This window comes from Rhinoraja longicauda, chromosome 14 (assembly GCF_053455715.1).
Source record: "Rhinoraja longicauda isolate Sanriku21f chromosome 14, sRhiLon1.1, whole genome shotgun sequence".
NCBI lineage: Eukaryota > Metazoa > Chordata > Chondrichthyes > Rajiformes > Arhynchobatidae > Rhinoraja > Rhinoraja longicauda.
The window spans coordinates 35515818-35537376 of record NC_135966.1 but is presented as its reverse complement, the minus strand read 5'-3'; positions in this window follow the sequence as shown (position 1 = coordinate 35537376).

The following is a 21559-nucleotide window of genomic DNA, read 5'->3' as shown; positions in this document are numbered from 1 at the left end:
GGTTGTCTTCGCTGAAGTGTCTCATTAAATCAGATGTATCATTTTTAGTTACGATCATGGACACATTTATATATATTTTTATGTATGTTGTATTTTGCAAACTGAATTTAAATTTCCTAACTTCCATTTTGTTGATCAAGTCTGTTATTCTGTGATTCTTTATTACATGTCTAATAACCCAACCAATTTACCACACTTCTTGGTATTGATTCGAGGAAAAGAATTGATCGATGCTCCACTGTTCTCCTCTTGATGATATATTTTGAAATCTCTTAAACTAGCTTAAGAGCACAGACAAGTCCGTAGATCATTCCTTGAAAAAAAATGCATTAGCATGTCATAAGGTCATATGGAATAGGAGTAGAATTAGGCCATTCGGCCCATCAAGTCTACTCTGCCATTCAATCATGGATAATCTATCTCCCTCCTAACCCCATTCTCCTTCCTTTTCCCCATAACCTCTGACACCTGTACTAATTGAGAATCTATCTATCTCTGCTTTAACAATATCCATTAAGGGCCTCCACACCTTTCTGTGGCAAATAATTCCACAGATTCACCACCCTCTGACTAAATAAATTTCTCCTCATCCCCTTCCTAAAAGAATGTCCTTTAATTCTGAGGCTATGACCTCTAGTCCTAGACTCTCTCACTAGTGGAAGAACCCTCTCCACATCCACTCTATCCAAGCCTTTCACTATTCTGTGTGTTTCAATTAGGTCCCTTCATTCTTTTAAACTCCAGCGAGTGCGGGCTCAGTGCCGACAAAAGCTCATCATAGGTTCACCCACTCATTCCTGGGATCATTCTTGTAAACCTCCTCTGGACCCTCTCCAGAGCCGACACATCCTTCCTCAGATATGGTCCCCAAAATTGCTCACAATATTCCAAATGCGGCCTAACCACCACATTATATGGGGTGGGAGCTGCTTTATGTCCTCGTTGTCCACCCTGGGTAGTTAGTTCTACGGAACTGGCAAAATTTGTAGCAAAGCGTCAACTACGGTACTCTGAAGCACCAATTGCCACTTTTGATTGTTGTAGTTGACATACGAAAGACTAAGACAACATTATATAGCCTCACCATTACATCCCTGTATTTGTATACAAACCCTCTTGAAATAAATGCCAGCATTGTGTTTGCTCTCTTTACTACCCATTATAGGGTCATAGAATCATACAGCATGGAAACAGGCCCATCTTGTCCATGCCGATTAAGATTCCCCATTCACGCCAGTCCCAATTGCACGTGACTGGCCCATTTCTCTCTAAATATTTCCTATCCATGTAGTTGTTCAAATGTCTTTTAAATTTTGTTATAGTCCTCTTATCAGCTAGAGTGTGGTCCTGACCTCCCATCTACCTCATTGGAGACCTTTGAACTGTCTCTAATTGCACTTGGTCAAATTCCAATGTTATATCTTGCACTAAACGTTGTACCCTTTGTCCTTTATCTGTGCATTGTGGACAGCTTGATTGTATTCATGTATAGTCTTTTCTTTGACTGGATAGCATGCAAGCAAAAGCTTTTCATTGTACCTCGGTACACGTGACAATAATAAACTAAACTAAAACTAAAGTAAACTAAAGTAAAGTAAATTAAACTAAACTAAACCACACCTCCTCTGGCTAGGAGGATGTTAGCATCCTATGGATGTTCCATACACCCACCACCCTCTGTGTGGAAAAAACTGCCCCTCAGGTTCCTATTTAATCTTTCCCCTCTCACCTTAAACCCATGTCCCCTGGTTCTTGATTCCCTTACTCTTGGTAAAAGACTCTATGCATTCACCCTATACATTCCCTTCATGATTTTATACATCTCAATAAGATCACCCCTCATCCTCCTGCGCTCCAAGGAATAGTCCCAGCCTGCTCAACCGCTTCCTGTAGCTCAGGGCCTGGAGTCCCGCAACATCCTCATAAATCTTCCCTGCACTCTTTCCAGCTTGACGATATCCCTCCGCAGTAGTATGAAGAAAACTGAACACAAAATTCCAAATGCGGCCTACATCAGTAACATAATATCCCAACTTCTATATACAGTTCTAGACCATAAGCCTGAGAATTTATGCGTTGGTCTTTGGACTGAAATGCACCAGCTTCTGGCTTATCATGAATCAAAAAACACACACTCACGCACAGACACACATGTACACTCACGCACACACCCATAGGCACTAACACAGACACACATATGGACACACAGACGCATATAGAGACACACACACAGACACTCACTCATTATTACAGGCATTAAACACTCACAAAGATAAACATACAGACACACACACAGATACACACACACACAGACACAGACACAGACACAGACACACAGGCATCCACCCACAGGCACTCACACAGACAGACACACAGACAGACATACAGACACACACACACAGACACACACAGACACACACACACACACACACACACACACACACACACACACACACACACACACACACACAGACACACACACACACACACACACACACACACACACACAGACACACACACACACACACACACAGACACACACACACACACACACACACACACACACACACACACACAGACACAGACACACATACAGGCATCCACCAACAGGCATTCACACAGACACATATACAGACACACACACAGACACACACAGACACATATACAGACACACACACAGACACATATACAGACACACATACAGACACACATACCGGCACATATACAGACACACATACAGACACACATACAGACACACACTCAGACACACACCCAGACACACACAGGCACAGGTACTCACCAAACTTTTAATCAGCTATGGTTTAATTGAATGGTGGAATAGAATTCAAGGAACAAATGGCCTTGTACTGAAAATATGTTGCCATGAGTTGCAAGTGGGTTTTTTCTGAGCATCTGGGGCAAATACAACTCTTGGACAGGTACAGGTACATGGACAGGAATGGTTGACAGGGAAATGGGCCAAACACTGTCAAATGGGACGAGATTAGATAGTCAGAACCAGAAGTCAGAATTCCAGTCAGAATCTTTTTCCCACAATGGAAAAATCAAATACTAGAGGATATAGCTTTAAGGGGAGAGGGGCAAACTTTAAAAATGTACGGGGCAAATGTTTTTTACACAGAGGGTGGTGAGTGCCTGGAACGCACTGCAGGGAGTAGTGGTTGATCTAGACACATTAGTGGCATTCAGGAACCTGGTGGATAGGCAAATTGATGCAGGGAATGCATTGCCTTCATGTTTGGCATAAACATTGTGGGCTGAAGGGCCTGTTCTTGTGCTGTACTGTTGTACCTTCTAGATGGAGCATCTTGGTCGACATAGACGAGTCGGGCTGAAGGACCTGTTACCGTTCTGTATGACATCATGACGCTAACTCATGCTCTGCGAAAAAATTCCATATCAATCTCCGAAAACGATGTCCCTACTTGTCCCTTCAATGTGTAGCGATGATATCTGACAACAGTTGAAATAGGATAATTAGTCTGGCATTTCAGCAGTGATATATATCCATCAGAACGGTTAGTGTATGTGCACTATCCATTTATAGATCAGCTTGGCAGTTCATTAGACAATGACCCCCTTTACGACCTCTATCTGTGACATTGCCGTCTTATCCAGCTCTGGGATTTTAAGCAGTGTGACAGCTCAATAGTGCAGCAATGAAGACATTCCTTGGGTCATTGATTCCATACGTGTGGGGATTGATAGCTTTCAGATAGCTAAACGGGTCACCTGCAGAGTGATAGAGTCAGACAGCGTGGAAACAGGCCCTTCAGCGCAATCTCCCCATGCCGACCATCATGCCTCATCCACACTAGTCCCACCTGCCTGCTTTTGGCCCATATCCCTCCAAACCTGCCCTATCCATGTACCTGTCTAAATGTTTCTTAAGTATAGCGATGGTCCCTGGCTGGCTCAACTACCTCCTCCAACAACTTGTTCAATGTACCCTTCATGCTTTGTGTGAAAAAGATACCCCTCAGGTTCTCATTAAAGTTTCCTCCCTCACCTTAAACCATATCCTCTGATTCTCAATTCCCTTACTCTGGGCACGAGACTGTGCGTCTACCCGATTTATTTACTATTCCTCTCATGAATTTGTACACCTCTTCAAGATCACCCCTCATCCTCCTGCACTCCAAGGAATAAAGCCCTAGCCTGCATAGCCTCTCCCTTTAGCTCAGACCCTTGAGTCCTGGCAACTTGGTAAATCTTCTCTGATTTACCTTCTCAATCTTCTCAAGCTTGACAAATCTTCTCAAGCTTGACAACATATTTCCTACATGGTGATGAAAACTGAAAACAATACTCTAAATGTGGCCCCAGCAATGTCTTATATAACTGTAACATGACCTCCCAACTTATATACTTAATGCTGATGAAGGCCGAAAGCCTTCTTAACAACCTTATCCACCTGTGACGCCACTTTCATAAAATTATGCACCGACACCTCTGGGAAAAACAGCTCTCAGTCCACATTATCCCTCTGCCAGCCATTGATCGTAGACTTACACTCCAGCTATCTCTCCTTGGATCCCATGTGACCTAACCTTCCAGAGCAGCCTACCATGCGGCACCTTGTCGAACTCCTTAGTAAAGTCCATGTACACAACATCTACAGCTCTGCCCTCATCAACCTTTCTGCTCACGTTTTCAAAAAAATCATTCAGATTTGTGAGACACGACCTCCCACTTGCCCATCCAAATGCCTGTACATCCTATCCCTCAGAATACTCTCCAGTCACTTACCAACTACAGATGTCAAGCTCATCGGCCTATAGTTCCCAACAGTTTCCCCGCAGCCCTTCTTGAAAAGAGACACAACATTTGCCACCCTCCAATCCTCTGGCACCTCTCCTGTATTTAAGGACGACTCATAAATTTCAACCAGGGCTCCTGCAATTTCCTCTCTAGTTTCCCGCAATGTCCTCTGGTGTAGCTGATCTGGCCCCAGAGATTTGTCTACCTTCAAACACGACAGCACCTTCAGTACTTCCTCGGCGGTAACGCTGGCTGTTCTCAAGACACTTCCAGTGACTGCTCCAATTTCCTCTGTCCTACTGTCTTTCTCCTCGGTAAATACAGAGGAGAAATACTCATCGAGGACCTTGCCCATCTCCTGTGGCTCCACACAGAGGTGGCCGCTTTTATTCTTGAGAGGTCCCACTCTCTAGTTACCCTTTTCCCCCTTATATATTTATAAAATCTTTTAGGATTGTCCTTAATGCTACCCGCCAAAGCTATCTCCTGCCCCTTTTTGCCCTTCTGATCTCCTTTTTTAGTTTGCTCCTTGGTTCCCGAAACTCCCCCAGGGATGCACTTGATCCCAGCTGCCTATACCTGTCCCATGCATCCTTCTTGTTTTTGACTAAGGTCTCAACTTCCCCCGTCAGCCAAGCATCCTTGCGTTTTCCTGCTTTGCCTTTCACTCTAACAGGGACGTACACATCCTGAGCTCTCTTCAGTACACTTTTAAAAACATCCCACTTGGCCGATGTTCCTTTCCCCTTAAATAACATGCTCCAGTCAACTTGAGCGAGACCATAACTGGATGTAGGTGGAAACCAGAGCACCCGGAGAAACCCACGTGGTCACGGTGAGACGTACTATCTGTGGTCAGGATCGAACCTGGGTCTCTGGCGTTGTAAGACAGCAACTCCACTGCTGCACCACCGTGTTGCCCAGATATCATTGCCAGTTTGTTTGCAATGAATTGTGCAGATGCAAATATGCATAATTTATACAGATTTCTGTGTGTTGGCTTAGGCAGCATCTCATAGTTACACAAATGCCTTCCACACAAGTACATCAGGTTAGGAGCTGAATAACGCAGTTAGCAAACAGAAGCTAAGTACAACAGATGTAATGCTAAAATTTTAATGAATTCCTCAGTAGGCCATTTCGTTTTAATTTAAATTTTTATCAAGACTGGAAGCTGCCACATTAAAACTTCTTGATGAGATTTGAGAATATATATTTGCCGTTTCTGCACCAGTTCACAAAGTAAGCTCTGTTTAATTTAGGGATATGCAAAGAACGAATATCACAGATGTGTTAGGTCTGTTGCCACCGATAGAACAGCATGTTCTTCCAAAACATTCCTGAGCTCAGGAACAATTAGTAGGAGGAATAAAGACATAGACTATTTCCTAAGATAGACACAAAACGCTGGAGTAACTCAGCGGGACAGGCAGCATCTCTAGAGAGAAGGAATGGGTGACTTTTCGGGTCGTGACCCTTCTTCAGCATCTGCAGTTGCTTCCTAGACTATTTTCATAACGGGAGAGAATTCAAAAATCTGAGGTTCCAAGGTGCTTGGGAAAGCTGGTATAAGACACCTGACAGGCTGATTTGCAAGTTGAATCGGTAGTAAGGAAGGCAAATGCAATGCCAGCTTTTTATTTCAAGAGGACTAGAATTTAAAAAACCAGGGATGTAATGCTGATTATAAGGCACTGGTCAGGTCACACCTGGAGTACGGTGAGCAGTTTCGGCCCCATATCCGAGGAAGGATGTGCTGGCATTGGAGAGAGTCCAGAGGAGGTTTATGAGAATGATCCCAGGAATGATTGGGTTACAGTGGGCCTATACTCGCTGGAGTTTAGGAGGATGAGGGGGGACTTCATTGAAAAATCATTGCCACAGACGGCTGTGGAGGCCGAGTCAATAGATATTTTCAAAGCAGAGATTAACAGATTCTTGATTACTGTGGGCAATATATGGTCAGCGTGGACTTGGTGGGTCTTTGTGTAGCAAACAGAATAATAGTTCATAGTTGATTAAACCCAGCATTTCTCCACCTAACTGTTAACGCTTTTCTCCGTATGTTCCTACATGGCAATATAGAGTTTAGTTTAGAGATACAGCATGGAATAAGGCCGTTCGGCCTACCTAGTCCACGCAGACCTACAATCACCCCATACACTAGTTCTGTCGTACACACTAGGGACAATTTACAGAAGCCAAATAACCTGTACGTCTTTGGAGTGAGAGGGGAAACCGGAGCACCCGGAGAAAACCCACACAATCCCTGGGAGAAAGTACAATCTCTGTACTAACAGCATCCACAGTCAGGATCGAACCCGGGTCTCTGGCTCTGTAAGGCAGCAACTCTACCACTGTGCCACCGTGCCACCCATGAGTTGACATTTAAACAACACACTCTGTGTATGGACACAAATTTATAAAGAACCATCAGACACAGATTAAGGAGATGGGCAGGAGAAGCAGAGTTGACATAAGGTGACAACTTGGCCCAAACCCGATAGCAGGTCTAGTTGCGCATTGAGGGAAAAAACACACTGGTGTTGGAAATCAGACATAAAACAGAAAACATTGGAAATATTCAGCAGAACATCTTATTTACTTCATGTTTTATGATCTTGGCAAAACTGATGCTGCCTAATCTGCGGAGTCCCTCCAGTGGCTTGTGGATAGATGGAACTGCAGATGCTGGTTTATCAAAACAAACACACACAAAGTGCTGGAGTGACTCAGTGGGTCAGGCAGAACATGGGTGGGTGATGTTTTTGCAGTCAGGTCCCTTCTTCAGCCTGACAGTGGTGGTGGGGGGTGCGGGGGGTGGGGGGTGGGGGGGAAGAAAGCTAGTAGAGAGAAGGGTTAGGACAAAGTTCGAAGAAGGGTCCCAACCCTAGACATCTCCTATCCATGTTCTCCAGTGACACTGTCCGACCCACTGAGTTACTCCAGCACTTTGTTTCTTTAATGCTTCAATGGTTCTTTATTGTCACGTATGCACAGCACAGTGAAATTCTTTTGCACAACCACAAATACACAGCCACCATATTTTGGCGCCTTTTACAAAGATAAAAGTCCAAGTCCAAAGTCCAAAGTCCACATGCTGGCAGTGCTGGAGTGCTCCAGATCCAGGTAAGCCCAGGTAACCCATCATCTCTCTACTCGCCCGGCCACCTCTGTGTCCCATGGGACACCTCCCATAGCTGACCTTGTAAGCTTTGTAGGCAATATCCTGGTCCCTCTCCTACCGTCCATTGGCTCCCCTCTCCTCGCCTCTCGTGGCTTCCGGCCATCCCCTTGCAGGCAGTGGGCTGCCGGGTCCTTGTTCCCGTCGGATGCCGTTTGTTTGTTCACTGCGGCCGCCAGGTCCGGTCTTGTACATCCCCGCCACGCCTCGCGGAAGAGTCCTTTTTTCCCCTCCAATACTATGTTCGGTGCTCCAGATTCCAGTATCAGCAATCTCTTCTGTTTCTGATTATTGCACATCCCTAAATTCCCCTTGAGAAGGTCTTGTGGAGCTGCCATGTTGACAAGTTGCAGTCCGTCTCATGAAGGTAGCGAGTGGTGTCATAGAGCCATAGAGTCATACATCATGGAAATAGGCCCTTTGGCCCAACCTGCCCTTGCCGTCCAAGATACGCTTTCTACGCTAGTTCCATTTGCCCACATTTGGTCCATATCCCTCTCAACCTTTCCTATCCATGTACTTGTCCAAATGTCTTTTAAATGGTGTGATAGCACCAGCTTCAACTACCTCTTCTGGTAGCTCATTCCATATACCCACCACTCCAACCAGGTGTTGAAGATATACATCTGGCATTTGGCCTGGTGCTTCCATTAGGACTGGAAAACCACTCCAGATGTCTGGATGAACACGATAGAGATGTGAGTTTAAATCCTCACTGGGGAATCTAAACTACGCTAATTAAATAAATCTGGAATTAAACATCCAGAATTAAATTAAATGCAGGCAACCTTGGTATTACCGGTCTATATGTCCTCACTAACAATTTTTAAGAACTGAAATCTGGTTTCATTATTTAATCTAGTCTACAATTCGCAATGCACAGTGATGGAAGTGATCTTTAAGCATTCTCTAATATAGCCCAACACACCTTTCCTATCCATGTACTTGTCCAAATGTCTTTTAAATGGTGTGTGCCTCAGAGACTGAGGTGTGATCTTTTAGTTTAATTTAGTTTAGTTTAGTTTAGTTTCATTTAGATTAGTTTAGTTTAATTTTGTTTAGTTTAGTTTAGTTTAGTTTAGTTTAGTTTAGTTTAGTTTAGTTTAGTTTAGTTTAGTTTAGTTTAGTTTAGTTTAGTTTAGTATAGTTTAGTTTAGTTTAGTTTAGTTTAGTTTAGTTTAGTGATACAGCACAGGAACAGGTCCTTCGGCCCACCATGTCCACGTTAACCAGCAATCACGTTGTACACTAGCGCTATCTTACATATACTGGGGTCAATTTACAATTTTACAGAACCCGATTAACCCACAAACATGCACATCTTTGGAGGGGGGATCTCATTGACACATACAGAATAGTGAAAGGCTTGGATAGAGTGGATGTGGCGAGGATGTTTCCACTAGTGGGAGAGTCTAGGAGAAGCCATAGCCTCAGAATTAAAAGATGTTCTTTTAGGAAGGAGATGAGGAAGAATTTCTTTAATCAAAGGGTGGTGAATCTGTGGAATTCTTTGCCATAGAAGGCTGCGGAGGCAAAGTCAGTGGATATATTTAAGGCAGAGATAGATAGATTCTTGATTAGTATGGGTGTCAGAGGTTATTGGGAGAAGGCAGGGGAATGGGGTTAGGAATGAGAGATAGATCAGCCATGATTGAATGGTGGAGTAGACTTGATGGGCCAAATGGCCTAATTCTGCTCCTATCACTTATGATCTTATGATCTTATGAGTGTGGGAGGAAACTGGGTGACCCGGCAAAAACTCCATACAGACAGCACCCATGGTCAGGATTAATTCCAGATCTCTGGTGCTGAAAGGCAGCAACTCTACCGCTGCACCTTTGTGCCGGCCTCGAGGGGGCAGAGTTGTATAGAGGTGTATAAAATCATGAGGGCATAGATAGGGTGAAGGTATCACAACCACCATGCAAATCTATAACAATGGTTCATGAAGGCATACCACCTTCTCATGGGTAATTCTAGTGTGCAGAGAAAGTGTTGGCAATGCTCATGATACTCATATCTTAACAACAAGCAAAAAAACTCTAGACCAAGGTTAGACACTATGCACAGTGCAGATGACCACTTTACACCAGGTTTTTACCAGCACCATGGATGGGACAGGGAGGATTTATGAAGATGTTCCCATGGCTAGAAAAAGGGAAAATGAGTCTCTCAGAGCTCTCTCCCAACAAGTTGTTATGTCTCATTTCCTCGAAGATAGTCATTTACCTGAAATTCTCCCATTTCCTGATCTGCAGTAATTTCTAGGATGTGACTTTAGACTTTAGTCGTTTGAGATAGTGTTGAAGCAGGCCCTTTTGGCCAACCGAGTCCCGCCTTAGCACAATCCTACACACTAGGGAAAATTGACACTTCACAGCAGCCAACTGACCTACAAACCTGCACGTCTTTGGATTGTGGGAGGAAACCGGAGTACCCGGAGAAAACCCACACAGTCACAGGGAGAATGTACAAGCGTCATACAGACAGCATCCGCAGTCAGATTTGAACCTGGGTCTCCAGCGCTGTAAAGCAGCAACTCTGCCGTTGAGCCACTGTACTGCCCCTAACATTGAAACAAATTATCTGGTTAATTCAAGTAATTTCCTTTTTTCCTGTTATTAATTCCCCATAATCACGTTCTAAGAGGCAAATGCTCATTTTGGGTATATCTTTCTTCAATATATGAAGGTATTCTATCATTTCTGGGCTAGCTCTATCTCACATCAGAATGTATTAATATTGGTGAAAACAAGGAACTGCAGATACTGGTTAATACACAAAAGGACACAAAATGACGAGTTAACTCAGCTGGTCAGGCAGCATGTTTGGAGAGCATGGATTGGTGATGTTTTAAGTCGAGACCCTTATTCAGGCTTGTTTATTATATTATGTTCATGTTCATAAGATATAGGAGCAGAATTAGGCCATTTGGCCCATCAAGTCTACTCCGCCATCCAATCACGGCTGATCTATCTTTCCCTCTCAACCCCATTCTCCTGTTTTCTCCACATATCCCCTGACACCCAAACTAATCAAGAATCTGTGTTTAAAAACCTGTTGTGCAGCTGCAAGCAAGAATTTCATTGTTCCATTCCGGTAAACATATGACAACTGCACCTGATATTTTGCTTGGGCAGCTTACAACCCAATGATATGAATATTGATTTCTTTAATTTCAAGTAACTCTTGCATCCCCTCTCTCTCTCCATCCCTCCTCCACCCGAGTCATCCTGCTAGTTTTACTGTTCTTATCCCCTCAACATCACCTCCTCCACAGTCAACAATTGTCCATTGTGGGCTCTCTAGTCATCGGTGCTGGGTTTGATCTGTTCTGCACCTGTAGTTTCCCTCTCCACTGAATCTCAGTCTGAAGAAGGGTCTTGACCCGAAACGCCACCTGTTCCTTCTTCTCCAGAGATGTTGGCTGACCCGCTGAGTTACTCCAGCATTTTGTGACAAACTTCAACATTCATACCGCTGGGTTGTAAGATGGGGTGAATGACCTAATTTTGCTCCTATAACTTTGAGCTATGAACTTATAATACAATAAACAAGTTTGAAGAAGGGTCTCGACCTAAAATTTCACCCAGCCTATTTCTTATGGTCTTAGTAACATCAAGTTTGTGGCCCTGTATATCTCTGAAGATGTGTCCTGGACCCAGCACATTGATGCAATCACAAAGATGCCTCTTCCTCTTTGAAGAGATTTGGTATGTTGACAAATTCTATCTTGAACGGTAGAGAGCTTATTGACTGGTCACGGTATGGTTCAGCAACTCGATTGCCCAGCAATGAAGAAGATTACAGAGAGTGGTAGACACTGCCTGGTTCATCACAGGTACTGACCTCTCCACCATCAAAGGGATCTGAAGGAGGCGATGCCTCAAAAAAAAGGGTAACCAATATCCCTTGGCATCTACATCAATGATTTGAATGAGAACGCACATGTTTGCAGATGACACAAAAGTGTGTGTTATTGTAGATAGTGAAAATGGTTGTGAAGAATTGCAGCAGGATCTTGGTCGGTTGGCCAGGTGGGCTGTGGAATGGTGGATGGAATTTAATACAGAGAAGTGAGAGGTGTTGCATTTTGGAAAATATAACATGGGCAGGGCCTACACAGTGAATGGTAGGGCTCTGGGGAGTGTTGTGGAGCAGAGGAATTTAGGAGCACAAGTACATAGTCCCTTGAAAGTGGCATTGCAGTTAGCTAAGGTGGTCAAAAATGCTTTTGGCTCATTGGCTGCATCAGTCAGAGGACTAAGTATAGATCGATTTATTCACAAAATGCTGGAGTAACTCAGCAGGTCAGGCAGCATCTCGGGAGAGAAGGAATTGGGTGACGTTTCGGGTCGAGCGTATAGATGTTGGGAGGTCATGTTGCAGTTGTATAAGGTGTTGGTGAGGTCACATTTAGAGTATTGTGTTCAGTTTTGGGCACCATTTTATGGGAAAGATGTTGTCAAGCTGGAAAGTGTGCAGAAAAGATTTACGATCATATTGCCAGGACTCAAGTGCCTGAGCTATAGGGTGAGGATGAGCAGGCTGGGATTCTATTCCTTGGAATGCAGGAGGATGAGGGTTGATCTCATAGAGATATACAAAATCATGAGAGGAATAGATCGGGTAGATGCACAATTTCTTGCCCAGATAATCGGGAATCAGAGGACATAGGTTTAACGTGAGGGGAGGGAAAGATTTAATAGAAACCTGAGGGATAACTTTTTTCACACAAAGGGTTGTGGGTGTATGGAATGAGCTGCCGGAGGAGGTAGTTGAGGCAGGTACTGTCGCGATGTTTAAGAAAGATTTAGACAGGTACATGGATAGGATAGGTTTAATGGGATAAGGGCCAAACGCAGGCGAGACTAGTGGTAGATGGAGCATGTTGGTCGGTGTGGGCAAGTTGGGCTGAAGGGCCTGTTTCCACGCTGTGTGTCTAATAAAGATGGATTAGGTTAGTGTAGGATTAGTGTAAATTAGTGATCAATGGTCAGTGTGGACTCAGTGGGCCAAAGGGCTTGTTTCAAAACTGTATCTCTCTATCTCTATCGGGCTGACACAAGGAATATACTGTATTAAGATCCACCAACTTTAATTAGTCATCTCCATTTTCAGTGAGTGGACACCTGTATATAATTGCTCGTTACAACGAATTATTCAAGAATCATATCTCATTTGTTGTTAAGTTAATCTTATCTGATTGGTTAGTAACAGGGGAGTTACTGATCCCCAACAGGATCCTATGTTCGAAGAACTTAATTTAAACTTGTGATGTGCTCAGTATCTTTAATGGCCTGTGCATTGAGCAAACTCCTGATGGATTTTAATACAGAAGGTTGCATTTATTCTGGAGTTGGAATAAAAATCTTCAAGCTTAATTGAGTAACAACTATCATTGAATTCAGAGCTCTCAGATGGGGTGTTAAATCAACAAGTCACTGCCCTCAGATGGATGGAGATGATTACGAAGGTGAAGCAGTGGTAGAGTTGCTGCCTTACAGCGCCAGAGACCCGTGTTCGATCCTGACTACAGGTGCTGTGTGTTCGGAGTTTGTACATTCTCTCCGTGACCTGCGTGGGTTTTCTCTGTGTGCTCCGGTTTCCTCCCACACTCCAATAATGTACAGGTTTGTAGGTTAATTGGTTTCAGTAAAAATTGTAAATTGTCACTTGTGTGCAGGACAATGCTAGTGTACGGGGATCGCTGGTCAGTGAGGACTCGGTGGGCCGATGGGCCAGTTTCCATGCTGTATCTCTAAACTAAACTTAACAAAAGTAAAAGGCATAGAGAGATCAAGAGTCAAGAGTGTTTAATTGTTATTTATGCCGACATTGGAACAATGAAATTCTTATTAGCAGCAGCATAACTGGTCTGTAAATGCAACACATACACAAAAATATATAGAGAGTCATACAGTATGGAAGCAGAGCCTTCAGCCCAACTTGCCCATGATGACCAAGATGCCCCATCTGAGCTCAGCTCCTTGAGTCCTTGCAACATCCTCATAAATTCTCTCCATTTTGTCATCACCATTCACTTACCTCTCAGATCCCCTTTAAACCTTCCACTCTCACCAAATGCCCTCCAGTTTTTCAAACCAATATGAGAGGGAAAATATTTTGTTTCTTTGAATTCTATCTATGGCCCTCATGATCATTGTTAACTTCCAGATAAATGATCCTAGGGGCAATTTACAGTGCCAACCTTTTCACCTAACATACACATTTTGTAGTAGTAAAAGCAGAATAAAATATTGAGTGCCAAATATATTAGAACATGAAACATTGCACCACAGGAACAGGCCCTTCGGCCCACAATGTTTGTGCCAAACATGATGACGGCAAAAACTGATCTCATTTGCCTGCACATGATCCATTTCCCACTATTTCCTGTACTTCCATGTGCCCATCTAAAAGCCTCTTAGATACCACTATTGTATCTGCCTCCACCACCACCCCTGGCAACGCATTTCAGGTCCCCATCGCTCTCTGTCTAAAAGACTTGCCCCATACATTTCCATTAAACCTTCCCCTCCCACTTGTAGCTACATCCTCTAGTGTTGGACATTCCCACCTTGGGAAAAAGATTTTACTGTTTTACCCTATCTATGCCAATCATAATTTTATATAGTTCTATTAAATCTCCCCTCAACCTCTGATGTTCCAGAGAAAAAAAAACAAGTTTGTCCAGTGTCTCCTTGCAGCAGAAACCCTTTAATCCAGGCAGCATTCTGGTAAACCCTCTCCAAAACTTCCATATCCTTCCTGTAATGGGGTGACCTGAACTGCACACAATATTCCAAATGTGGCCGAACCAATGTCTTATACAGTTATATATTGTTTTAATCACCTTCTGTGAGTTGAGTTTAAGTTTAAGTTTGGTTTATTATCATGTGTACCGAGGTATGGTGAAAAGCCTTGCGTTTTAGTATGGATAGTGCAACTCACTGCTGATAGTTTGTAGATACAATGGAGCCATTGTAAAGAATGGTAAGATTATTGTTTCTGGCCAGATCTTCCATAACATTTCCATTTGTGGGAACCAGAGGTTCGATCCTGAATGTGGGTGCTGTCAGTACAGAGTTTGTACGTTCTCCCTGTGACCACTTGGGTTTTCTCCGGGTGCTCTGGTTTCCTCCCACACTCCAAAGAAGTGTAGGTTTGTAGGTTAATTGACTTCTGTAAATTGTCCCTAGTGTGTAGGATAGAATGGGTATGCGTGATTAATGGTCGGCGTGGACTCTGTGGGGCGAAGGGGCCACAGTTTAAGAATAAGGGGTAGGCCATTTAGAACTGAGATGAGGAAAAACTTTTTCAGTCAGAGAGTTGTGAATCTGTGGAATTCTCTGCCTCAGAAGGCAGTGGAGGCCAATTCTCTGAATGCATTCAAGAGAGAGCTAGATAGAGCTCTTAAGGATAGCGGAGTCAGGGGGTATGGGGAGAAGGCAGGAATGGGGTACTGATTGAGAATGATCAGCCATAATCACATTGAATGGTGGTGCTGGCTCGAAGGGCCGAATGGCCTCCTCCTGCACCTATTGTCTATTGTCTAAGGGCCTGTTTCCACGCTATATCTCTAAAAACTAAACTAATAAAAGCTAAAAAAACCCGAAAAAAAACAAAACCTATTGACTCTACTGAATGTTTAACCCTAACAAAATAGTTCAGCTTTTACACTAACAGAGGTTAACACTGATAATAATATAGCTTATCCCTTGCTGTGTAACCCTTAATATAACGGTCACTTGTTAAAACTTATGCACATGTTGACTATGACAAATAAAAGCAAAACCAATGTTATGATGAAAATCACCAAAAATTGCAACGGAAAGCTCACATCAATGGTGAGAAATGAGCCATAGTTTTTGCCCTGGGCGACCTAGAAAAAAACTCTTACGAGGCCTGTAAAACAGATTTACAAAATCTGATTCATATTCAGGATGAAATTGTTATGCATGCAGAATTCCTGCTGTTAACTCTGACAAGTGATATTTATAATTTTGAGAGCTGGCTGGGACTCTATTCCCTGGAGCACAGGAGGATGAGGGGTGATCTTATAATGGTGTATAAAATCACGAGAGGAATAGATAGGCGGAGAGTAGGAGAATCGAGAACCAGAGGGCATAGGATTAAGGTGATGGGGCTAAGATTTTATAGGAATCAGAGGGGTAACTTTTTCACACAAAGTGTAGTGGGTGCATGGAACAAACTGCCAGAGGAGGTAGTTGAGCCAGGGACGATCACAATGTTTAAGAAGAAATTAGACAGGAATGACTCTATGACTCTATGACTATTTTCTAAGTACTTCACGAATAAATAGCATTAGTGTCATATCAGTACACATTTATTTTATCTGTATTCCAACAATATTTATCTTGTAATGAAGAGGGCAGTGAAAGGGTTAAACTTTGCAGTAAGGAATGAATTGTGACTGAGATGGCACTGTGGCACAGTGGTGGAGCAGCTGCCTCGCAGCGCCAGAGTCCCAGGTTTGACCCTGACCACGGGTGTGGTCTGTGTGGAGTTTGCACGTTCTCCCTGTGATCACATGGGTTTTCTCCAAGTGCTCTGGTTTCCTCCCACATCCCAAAGATGTGCAGGTTTGTAAGTTAATTGGCTTCTGTAAATTGCCCTGAGTGTGCAGGATGCAAATGTGGGATGACATTGAACTAGTGCACAGATGATCGATGGTCCATGCCATCCAAAATACCACTGCACCGTCCAAGTTCTTATGAAAAAGAATGCTATCATTGTCAGGAGGAGGTATTGGAAAAGCTGGATGGGAAAACAATTTGTGGAATCAAAATGGCGGTGACCTGGTATACACCTTCTCTGAGGACATTGCCACAGTGAGGCCACATGCAAAAGGGCCTGTCTCTGCACTGTATCTCTAAATTCTAAAATCTAAAGTAAAGTCACTCAAGCAAAAAATATTCTTTTATTTTCATTTCTGTGCCTGCACACACAGATCATAGAGTCATATAGCATAGATTTTGCAGGCCCTTTGGCCCAACTTGCCCACACCGATCAATAGGTCCCATCCACACTCATCCCACCTGCCTGCATTTGGCCCATCTACATACTAAAACTCTTGTTTGTTCGCTTGTTCCTGAACTACAGCAAAAATGGTACACGATAGCATGACAATTGTAGGCCCACCTTACTCACCGTCATCCCATGGTCCTATGGAAGAAGTTTCGTTGAAATTGGTGTTATATTTTTTAAGTTATTCACATTTTAAAGTTAAAAAAACCCACGCCTGCGCAGTTGGGGCCCGTTGAGCAGGGCTCGGCCGCCTGTCCCTTGGGGGCTGGAGAGCCAAGCCTGGTGCCGGGGGAAGCATCCGGATCCTGGGCCTGGGCCTGGACATGACCGGGTAACCACGAGCCTGAGGTGGGCCAAGGGCGGCAACAGCAGTAGCGGTGGTGAGGCCGGGCATTGGTGGAGGTGGAGACCGTGGCCTGGGACTGGCGCTGGGCCTGCCCTTGGCTCCACCATCTCCCCTCCTCTCCCCGGCCGGCTCAGTGGCTTCCCCATGCCGCCTAGAGTCCAGCGGATCAGCAACAGTGGGAGAGCCGCCGCCGTCTGCCACTGAACATCCCGGGAGGCAGGTTGCTATGGCAACCACGGGTTGCTCCCAGGAGGGAGGGGGGAGGGGGGTGGGAGGGGGAGGGGGAGGGGGAGGGGGGAGGGAGGTGGGAGGGGGAGGGGGGGTGGGAGGGGGAGGTGGAGGGGGAGGGGGGAGGGAGGTGGGAGGGGGAGGGGGGAGGAGGGGCAGGGAGGGGGGGGAGGGGGAGGGGGGAGGGGGGGGAGGGGGAGAGGGGGGGGGAGGGGGGGGAGGGGGGGGAGGGGGGAGGGAGGGAGGGAGGGAGGGGGGAGGGGGAAGAGGGGGGAGGGGGGGAGGAGGGAGGGAGGGAGGGAGGGAGGGAGGGAGGGGGGAGTGGGGAAGGGGGAGTGGGGAAGGGGGAGTGGGGGAGGAAAGGCTGCTGCACCAATGCAGGATAGGAAACCCTAGTTGGGAGGGGGGGAGAATGGGGGAGAGGAGGGGAGGGGGGGAGGGGGGAAGGGGGGAGGGGGGAGAGTGAGGGGGGAGAGTGAGGGGGAGGGGGTGAGGGGAGGGGAAGGTGGAGAGGGGGTGAGGGGGGGAGGTAGGAGTGGGAGAGAGGGGAGGGGGAGTGGGAAGGGAGACGGGAGGAGGGAGTGGGGGAGGAGAGGGTGCTGCACCAATGCAGGAGTGGTTTGGGCCCAACTGATCCACTTGGTCTAGTATTCCTCTAAACCTGTCCTATCCATATACCTGTTTAATGTTTCTTGAACATGGGAATAGTACCTGCCTCAAGTACCCCCTCCAGCAGCTCATTCTGTAGACCCACCATCCTTTGTGTAAAAAAAGTTATCCCTGAAGTCCCTATAACCTTATGTTGTCTGGTTCTCAATTCCCCTGCTTGGTGGACAAGAGACCCTGTGCGTTTGCCCGATCTATTCCACTCATGTCCCGTTGCAATAGTATCTGCTATTCGAGAGTCTGTTCAGGAAATTTCTTTGCAGGCCCCCCCAAGCTATCGGAATCCAAGTTCAAACCAATGCCTGGGGTGTGTTTTTTCTCTCTCATCAACTGAGATCAGAATCGACTGAGATTTCCAAACTGTGCGCAAAAGGCATGGCGGAAGGCATGAAAGCAATTTCCCCTTTTAAGAAATTGTTCTCAGCAAATTACCATCCAAAATATCTTCTTAAAAAAAATCAGTTCTGCCAATTTTTGATTTTGACTTCCTGTGACAAGATTTATTAATTTTCAGCTAAATGGAAAATGATGAGAAGAAACATTTATTAGCGTTTCTATTGATAAACTGTCGAAAATGTGACATGAAAATAGAAATTAATACATAATTTAAGATGTTTTCAACCAGTCAGCTGGATAATAAATTGTGAAGGTGCAAGAGTTTAAAATTCACTATTTTTGACAAGATAGGTTATGAAAATCCTCTAAGGATATGAGGTAATCATTCACAACTTCCATTTATATTATGATCCTGTTTTGATTAAGGCAACATGCATAGTGGAGACTGTAATTACTTTCGATGACATTATTTTGCAGGGAGATTTAGCTCAGTGCCCAAGGTGCTTTCTTATCTGATCCATCTCTGGTTTTCGAAGTAGTACCGAGTGTATCTGTGTCTGCAACACAAATTCCAAGCTGCTTTTTTAATGTGCATCAGGGAAATCTATACTAAAAAAACAGAAAATGCAGGAAACACACTGCAGGTAAGACACGATATGAGTCAGGATCTCATATTATAGACAATAGACAATAGGCGCATTCGGCCCTTCGAGCCAGCACCACCATTCAATGTGATCATATTCAACTTGGGCAACTTGCAACCCCGTGGTACGAATACTGAGTTCTCCAATTTTAGTTCAGAGATACAGCATGGAAACAAGCCCTTCGGCCCACCGAATCTGCGCCAAACCAGCGATCGCCCATACACTAGTTTCGATTTTAGAGATACAGTGCAGAAACAGGTCCTTCGGCCCACTGAATCCACGCTGACCAGTGATCACCCGTACACTACTTTACACTTCAGAGATATAGTGCAGAAACAAGCCCATCGACCAACTGAGTCTGCGCCTTCCAGCGATCACCCCGTAAATGAGCATGATCCTACACACGAGGGACAATTTACAATTTTTACCAAAGCCAATTAACCTACAAACCTGCACGGCTTTGGGAAGTGGGAAGAAACTGGAGCACCCGGAGAAAACCCACACAGTCACAGGGAGAATGTACCAACACCGTACAGGCGGCATCCGCAGTCAGGATGGAACCTGGGTCTCTGGTGCTGTAAGGCAGCAACTCTACCAATGCGCCACTGTGTCACCCAGCTATGGTTTTTGTCTCCCGGATCTACTCCCGTTAATTTTTATTGTTAGATCCTTTTTTTTTTTAACCCTCTTTCTCTCTCTTCCCAAGTTTATAGTTTTATATTTTTATTTTTACTTTCTCTCTTCAAAAATTTAAAAATTGAAGCTATGTAAGAACTTTGTAACAAGTGTGTTTTTTCTTATTTCGATTTGTACATATGCTTTTCAAAAATAAAATATTAAAAAAAAAAAAAAAAAAAGAATCTTTTGGGAATCAACCCAATTTCTTTTTTTTCCCCCTGTCCATTCCCTGAGTTCTCCCACTATTCTGCCCCCTTCCCACCATTCTCCTTCTCCCCATCCCTTTCCACCCTTATCCCTTTGTCTGGCTTCACAACTTACTCCACTTCTCTCCTTATCTTACAGCCTTGTGCTTTCTTTTCATCTCTGGCCTCGGTCCACCCATCTGCCAATAACCCCCCCTCCCCCACCCCTCCCCATTACCTGTATCCATCTATCACTTCCCAAGCCTTATTCTGCCCCTACCTCTTATCTCAGCTTCCCTCCCCCCTACTAAAATCAGTCTAAAGAAGGGCTCCAACCTGAAACGTCATCTATCCATGTCCTCCAGTGATGCTGCCTGCAAAGCTGACTTATACCAGACCACAGGTATTTATTCACAAAATGCTGGAGTAACTCAGCAGGTCAGGCAGCACTGAAGAAGGGTCTCGACCCGAAACGTCACCCATTCCTTCTCTCCCGAGATGCTGCCTGACCTGCTGAGTTACTCCAGCATTTTGTGAATAAATACCGTTGATTTGTACCAGCATCTGCAGTTATTTTCTTATTGTACCAGACCACATTTGGAGTATTGTGAGTAGTTTTGGGCCCCTTATCTAAGGAAGAATATGCTGGTGTTGGAGAGGGTCCAGATAAAGTTTATGAGAATGGCCTCAGGGACTGGGTTCATGTATGACCAGTGTTTGATGGCACAGGACCTGTACTCAACTGGAGTTTAGAAGGATGAGGGGAAACCTCTGAAACTTACAGAATAGTGAAAGGCCAGGATAGAATGGATGTGGAGAGGATATTTCCATTAGTGTGAGAGTCTAGGTCCAGAGGGCCACAGCCTCAGAATTAAGGGAAGTACCTTTTGAAAGGAGACGATGAGGAATTTCTTCAGTCAGAGGGTGGTGAATCTGTGGAATTCATGATCACAGATGGTGGTGGAGGCTAAGTCAACAGATATTTTTAAGGTGGAGATTGACAGATACATCTAAAAGTGTTAAAGGTTATGGGGAGAAGGCTGGAAAATGGGATTTAGAGGCAAAGATGGATCAGCCATCAAACCCTCATCATAAGTTCACCAATTCATTCCTGGGATCATTCTCGTAAAAACCTCCTCTGGACCCTCTCCAATGCCAGTAATCCCTTTTCAGATATGGGGCCTAAAACTGCTGGCAATACTCTAAATGCGGTCTGACTGGTGCTTTGTAAAGCCTTTTCATTACATTCCCATTTTTATATTCTATAATTCACTTGCCAAAGGACCCAATGTAGTTACGTTTCAGATTAACTAATGATTGATTAATGCCTTGCAATGCTGTGATGTTGGTGATTACTGAAATAAGGAACACGAATCAACATTTCAAATGTTAACTTAAATGGTGTGTGCTGCAATTCACATGTTTAATCAGGCAGAAAGCACAACAGAACGGGGTTGTA